The following is a 7,509-nucleotide window of genomic DNA, read 5'->3' as shown; positions in this document are numbered from 1 at the left end:
TCATCTCTGTCACGTCTGTTTCCTAACCTACAAATTGAGGGTGAGATTGAAGTTTACACATGGTTGTAAAATTTGAGTAAAATAGAAAGTTATCTCTGGCCAATTTGGCTCAGTGGTTAGAATGGCAGCACTCAGACCCAAGTATCGAGGGTTTGATTCCTGATCAAGAGTATGTACCTCAGTTGAAGGTTCAATCCCCGGCCACATACAGGAGGCAACCAATTGATGTGTCTCTCTCATGTCAATGTTTTTGTTTTTTTTTCTCTCTCCCCCCATCCTACCTCCTTCCCACTCTCTCTAAAACTCAATAAAAAATATCTTCATGTGAGTATTTAAAAGTTACACACACACACACACACACACACACACACACACACACACATCAAGTTAAACTTCTAGACAGGAAGAAGCAGATTAGCAAAATGGTCAAGAGGTTCAACTTTGGAGGTCAGTTTCTTAAATTCCAACCTGGGCTCTAAAACATATGTTACATGTTTTGCTATGACTTCGGCCTAATTACTAAAGATCATTGTGACTCCATTTCCTCATCTGCTAAATACAAATAACAATAATTGTTTATGCCTTATAAATATGAAGAGTAAATGGGAGAATGCATATAAAACACTTAGCATAATCCTGGCACATCGCTTCTCGGCCTTTTGGCTAAGATCAAGTGTAATTCTGGCACATAATCCTGCTTAATTCATACCTTTATTATCTCTTTTTAAAAAATGTGCCCATGACAGTCCTCTATATATGACACTGTGTGGAGTTTTGCTGTTGCCCACAGAATAAGATAAATTCCTTTGCACCTCAAGGTTCTTTTCAGTCCCCTTTTTGCTACCTCTTAAATTCTATCTCTCTTTATTACTCCAAATGACCCTATGCTCTAGCCATGCACAAATACTCTTCTGAGTCTATACATTGTTTTAACCACTGTGTCTTCTGCCCCACTTTCACCCACCCACTAAACTCCCAGAGCCCAGACCCAAAGACCTTTCCTGTGTGCAGGATCACCTGATTCCACAGACAGACTTCGTGTCTCTTTCCTTGTGTCCCATACACACTTGTTCAGTCCTATGGTCACAGTTTTGCTATGACCTTTTAGACATGCAGTTTATATGTCTGCCTCCTCTTTGCAGCTATGGGCTCCTTAAGGGCCAGAATGAAGCTTTGTGCTTTTCTGTATCTCCATTGGCTTATATAGTGCCAGAATATGGTATATGGAAAATAATGTTTGATGAATAAATACAACTAGTCAATAAATAGGCAATAATACAACAATATTTACCTCTATGAAGGCAGAAATCATGTACCTGGTACTCGTGAATGAATGGAAGGTTCACAGAGCTATTGTGAAACCCCTAATGAAAGCTTCGGAAGCTTTGTGAACCATTAATGGAGGTACTGTTACTGTGATTGCAATGAGCACAGTACCTTTGCTTTCACAGTGATGTGGCCATGGGCAAAGGGCCACAGGAGCCAGCTTTCAGTTGCCTGACTATCTCCTCAGGTAAGGAAAAGGCAGCGTTCCGTTGACTGGATGTGTAATGGGGTGAAAGTGAGCCTGCTGCTATTTCTTTCACAGCTTGTGAAGGCTATAATGAAAAGATCTGTGAAACTCTTTCTCCCTGGTCCAGGAAGAAAAGTGTCATAAATGTCCAATTTGTCACTGATTGGCACATTGGCCTTGGTACTCCCCAACAACAAGTCCTTGAAACATAGCTCACTAGAAGCACACATGTTGAAAAAGTAACATAACCTCATTTATCACTCTTAAGTGAGTAGCAAATTAGAATAATAATAATAACTGTCATTAATTGAACAACTTTTCTGTGTCATACATAGTGCTAGAATCTCATTTGATCTCTGCATAATGATATAAGTGGGCCATTTCAGGGAACACAAGGTTCAGTTAGGTTAAGTACTTTTTCCAAAATTACTTTGTGTATCAGTCAGCTGTCTCTATATCATACTGAGTAACAAATATGCCCAATGTTTCGAGGTCTTAAAACAACCAGACTTTAATTCTTACTCATGTTACACATATAGTACAGTCTCTTAAGGTCAGCTCTAGCTCTCTTCCATGTGTCTTCATTATTCCAGAACTCACTTCTGATTTGGGGTATATTATTCTTATAACAGAGAGAAAAGAGCAATGACCAACCTCCCAAAGGCTCTTACAGCTCTTCTGGATTGTTAGCTTCATTACTTCAACTCACATTCCATTGGCCAAAGCAAGTCATGAATAACATTGAGGCCAAGGAAATAGGAGCTAGTGCCTCTCCCATTGGGAGGCACCTCAAGTCCCATGACAATGGCCAGGAATGAATCATTGGGAAGAAATAATTAGGGGCAAAATAAAATCATCTAGTAACTGACAGAACTAAGATTAAAAATGAAGTTCTTTATAATCCCAATTTCGGTTCTTTCCACCATACCCAGTTATCTATTATGGGAACCTCACTGGAGCTTTATTAACTTTGGTGACAGGAGCCCTGAGTAACTCTCCAAGGCTTTGATTCCTGGAAGTGCAGGAGAAGGAAGAACTAAGGGCCCCTTCTTGTCACTTAACAGGACAAGATTGCAAGTGTGTGTCAGGACAGTCTTGCTCTGTTGTCTGTCAGAGTAACTGGCACAAAACACCCACTCTCCCTCTCTCTGTAGCCCTTATTACTCCAGTAAATCTCCCACTGTAAATCTCCCATTACCCCTCACTTAGAGAGCCAATTATTCCTTTATTAGAGCTCAGCCACAAGGAGGCCATGAATTTTTATGACTTTTCTGGATCTCATAAGGCAATGAGAAGCATCCATTTAAACACAGTCACTAAACTATACCAGAGGTTTGTGACCTGATATAGCATTGCAGTGCCATTTCAATGAAGCCACACCCACTCACCCCTACTTTGTGCATTTAGAAATTTTAGTTTTCTACTTTAGACCCCCTTCCTTCCCCCAGTGGTACCTTGAAATGTGACCAGATTGACTGAACTCGGAGGCTCCATTTATACCTAGGAGATAAAAAGTTCTCCCAGCTTCCCCCATCTCTGTTGGGATGTTTATTCTGTCTAACTTATGTGGGCTTTCATGCTGCAATTTGTTCACCAAACATTGCACAACGACTATATGTCAGACAGTGTGCTAGACGTGATTACTTATGGGCCACTCAACTTCTAATTGTATTGCTGTGGACTGCTCCTCTATAAGGAAACAGGACAGAAAGAAGAAACTGCCTTGAGGGACTTCAAAGCAATTTCTTGTACATTGTCTCGGTTAACTATGTCTTCAATCTTCACATGGTCCAGAGCCATCTCACCTTGGATATGGCATAGCTGTTCTTGAGTTTTGTTTGGAGCCTCAAAGATATGGTTGAGCACTATTGGGTGTGTGGACATAGAGCTAGGTGAATGAGGGAAAATAAAACATTGTCCTCACAGCAGTTCAGTTGCTGAAAATAACTGTTTGCCATTAGCAAACTTCTAAGGACATCCTGAAATCAGGTAACTATATTTAGCTTCCATATAATGAGATTATTTTACCCTGTTTTCCCACACACCCCCAATAAATGAGAGACACACATACACGTAGTTGCTGAATTTTTCACATGGATTTTCACAGGTACTGTTAAACTCAACATGTCTCAAAACTCACTATCTTCCACATCTACTTACTCTTAAATTTGCTCATCTTTTTATCCCTCTCTCATGGACAATGTGCAAATCATTTACCTGTTCACTTGTGTGTGTGACCTGGGATATAAGCCTTGATTCCCCACTCTCCTTTACCTACCCCATCTAACCAGTGACTTAGTTCTGCTTTTGATTCTTTCTTAACATCTTTCAAATAACTAGTGTCCACCTCATCTCTAGTCTTTCTTTATCAAGATTCCTGCAACACTATCTATCTCTAATTGTGGTATTTTTATTTCCTGTCTCACTCTGCTCTAGCCCATCTTAACCCTATTTCCAGAGTGACCTTTCTACACCCAAATCTGATCGAGTCACTGTCCTTTATAAAGCCTCCATTGGTCCTTCAGCCTATTCAATGGGAAGGCTTTCCTTTTCAGCACAGATCAACAATGTCCTTTACTAACAGGCTCCTAACCCCTCACTTCTGTAACTATACTTCCTAACCCTCCAAATATATCTTATGAACCAATCATGTCAATTTACACGCCTTATTCCTGAAATGAGCATTCTTCTTTGTATTCTCAACTATACTGTCTCCCTTCATTCTAGAAGACTTCTACCCAACCCCAAAGACTGAATTCATATCCTTCTTCCAAAAGAAAGTACCTTATGATCTTATCAGGCAGGACGAATCTCTTTCACCTTTGGGCTTCCACTATGACTTCAACTTCACCTACTTTCTTTCTTTTTTTTGTCTTCTCTATTCAGCTGTGAACGTAGGGGAACGGAGTACTGTGTTTTATAATACACACCTTGTTTTTACCGCTTAGACCTTTTATGTCCTTTGTCTCATTGGCTTTCCCACCCTATCAGATATGTCATTATTATCCCACTTTACAGATGATGATCAGGTTTACCTAATGTTTCAAGGTTATACAGTAGTAAAAAGAAGGCCCAGAGGTCCAAGCCAGGTGTCCCCAATGCTACACATTTTTGCTAATACATATTATTGTTTTCAATAGCAGCAGGAGGGGCTTAGTAGAAGGCATCTGGATGGAAAAGAGATCTAGCTGACTTTACCTTCAAGCTGTATTTGTGAGGAGAGAGTAGAGGTTGTGTTTGGAGTGTTATGCATCATTACATATTGTAATGTTTTCTGAAACTGTTTTTATTTCACACATTGTATAAGATTATGGAAATCTGAGTCATCTATATTGAAAAATACTGTAATCATTGCACTTATTTTTTGAATGTTTTAGCTACTGGATGAAATTATGGGGAGGGTTTTAGCCTCTCTATAGCTATCATCCTTAGTGCATTGCCCAGCCTGAACCTTCTAAGTGTAGCCCCAGAAGAAACATGTTTAGCAGGAACATTCTTATAGTGCTGGCTCCATATTGATTACAAGTGGGTATAATATGTGTTCATATTTTTGCATCTGAGGAATAAAGTTGTTGCTGGTTTTATCCATTCTGTTGATCAATAACACCCGAATAGGGACACATATGTGGCAAATTCCTTTCAGAGTTTAGATCTAAGAAATTGTTTCTCCTAAAGATGTGCTTCCTTTTATCACAGCAAGAGTTATAGAAACCAGTAGTCCCAAAACCTGGGCAATGAAGCAGAATTACCTGAGAACATAATAAATATACTCATTCCTTGATCCCATCCCCAGGAATTCTTATTGAGAGACCTGCACAGGGCTGAGGAATCTGTCTATTGCACTCCAGCTTGATTCCCTAGCTCTCTGCAGTGCATTGATTAAGCCACGGTTCTCAGCATTAGGATGTCTCTAACCATTTCAACTTGAGGTGTGTCTGCTCCTATGGCTGCAGCACTGGACTGAGGATGCTCCCTCCTGAGCTCTGGCTATAATCCAGCCCAGCGTGGTGCAGAAGACAGCGTGTGCCTCTGCACCTTGGCATCTTTCCCCACTCTAGCCTGAGGGTCTCCGTCCTGGTGAATGGTGAGCCCCATAACTGAAGGAGCTCAGGCTCTCCAACGTTCACCCCCTTGAATCTGTGTGTATGTGTCTGTAGGCATGGAAATGGAGATCTAGATCCATAGGGACGAGCATCATCTCAGCTTCCAAGCAGGCATTCATGGGTCAGCAGAGCACTGATTGGGAACTTGAAGTTCTCAGCAGTGGACTTGGCCAAGGTCACCGAGCAGCAGAACCTGAATAGGAATCCAAGCCACTTGACTTTTTGACCGGTGCTCACCCTACTATAGTCTGCGGCTGTCCTGGGCACTGGGAAGCTGTAGGAAGAGACACAAAACATGGGATTAGAGTGGCTGCTGCATATTACAGAATCAGCCCTTTGTCTGTCTTTGAACAGATCCACTGTTCGTGTTCCCCGTGATAGGACAGAAACTTCCCAGGAGACAGGAGGAAAATGAGAAGGATTCGAGGAAGCTCTATATTGGAGCCAATTTTTTTTTTCCTTTTAAATTTCAAGTTAATATGAACTGGCTTATTTCTCCTCTGCATCCTTAGTGACTACCACACACAACTGATTTACATTACTTTCTCTAACTGGCATTCTAATGGGTCCACAAGAGGAATATAAAATATTTAATAAAATAAAATGTGACAAATGAACTCTTTGAGTGAAACAAGCCATATTAGTGAGATTTGCAGATGCAGCAGAAGGAGGAAGGAGGTTCTGAGAGCTGGAAGGAAGCCCAGGTGAAATGGTGATGGGTTTTGAAAAGAAATTTTTTAATTTTAAATTGGAGGGATTTGACCATATTATCCATGATCTGATGTATACATGTATACATCTCATCTTCCTTCATTCGCCGTTCTTTTGTCACTTCTCATTTGCTGCAGTCGGAGCAGGGTCCCTATTATGTAAATAAGGGAATGAGACAGATGGTGCCACAAAGCAATGAATTCATTTGGGGGGAGGGCTTTAATTATGGATGGGTGGGCCCGGCTGTGTTTTGGGTTCAGCAAACGTCCCAAACGTTATGGGATTGGCAAAACCCCAGATGCAGTTTTCCAGGCACATTTTAAAATCCTGTCATACTTGCAGGGGAATTGAAGTTGGGATGTGTTTCTTGTTCTTTATTAAATTCCTCAAGTTGCTGGCCCTGCCTTTTAGCCTCTGAAACTGTGGAGGAATTTGTGCAGTGTTTTCATGAGCCACTCTGCAATTTTCTTAAGACCAAGGTATTTCAGAGGGACTACTGAGCTTTTGAATAGTCTCTTTGATGGATTATTTAAAAATTGGAAATCCAAAATACTGTAGGAGGAAAATTAAAATAATTTTCATAATTCCAGATATGCTTATTAATTTGTTGGTATATTGAATAGTATGTTTAGTGCACTTTTTTTATACCATTGAAATCTCACTGTGCTTGCAATTTTGTACCTCGTTTAGTCACTTAATGGTACACATAATAATTTTTGTATATCCTCTTTATAACTTTTGTGAGTATATAATAGTTCATTGACTAAATGAGGTAATCACTTGAAAATATTAAAAAATCACACCATATTTTGTTTTACCCAGTGTCATGTAAACTAAATCCTTAGATGACCCAGGTTGTTTATATCATCAATCAGATAAAATTTGTTTGGGAGAAACAAATGAACAGAATAATCAGAAATGGCTGCAGGGATTTTTTGGGGGTGCTGTTTAAGGTCGGTGTCAATGATCAAAGTAATGTGGCAAGTTCATAGTCAAAGACAGCTCAAAGAGAGACCCAAGACAGGCTGAGCTAAGAATATAGTATACACAAAAGACTGAGAGCTTTGGATAGTGTTACATAAAAAACAAAATGAAAGTTAGGTGATACGTTAGGGGGACAAAGTAGACCATTAGCATGTGTGAATTTAGTATCCATGCATTCAACTATTCACAAGGGACCTT

General features: G+C 40.1%; 1 pseudogene; it reads left to right on the top strand.

The window, feature by feature from the left end:
- The first annotated feature begins 643 nt into the window (after nt 1–643).
- On the top strand, nt 644–787 carry LOC118716809 (annotated as a pseudogene).
- The last annotated feature ends 6,722 nt before the right edge of the window (nt 788–7,509 follow it).

The sequence above is a fragment of the Pipistrellus kuhlii genome, unplaced genomic scaffold (genome assembly GCF_014108245.1).
Source record: "Pipistrellus kuhlii isolate mPipKuh1 unplaced genomic scaffold, mPipKuh1.p scaffold_m20_p_12, whole genome shotgun sequence".
Lineage (NCBI taxonomy): Eukaryota > Metazoa > Chordata > Mammalia > Chiroptera > Vespertilionidae > Pipistrellus > Pipistrellus kuhlii.
This window is presented reverse-complemented; position numbering and strand designations above follow the sequence as displayed.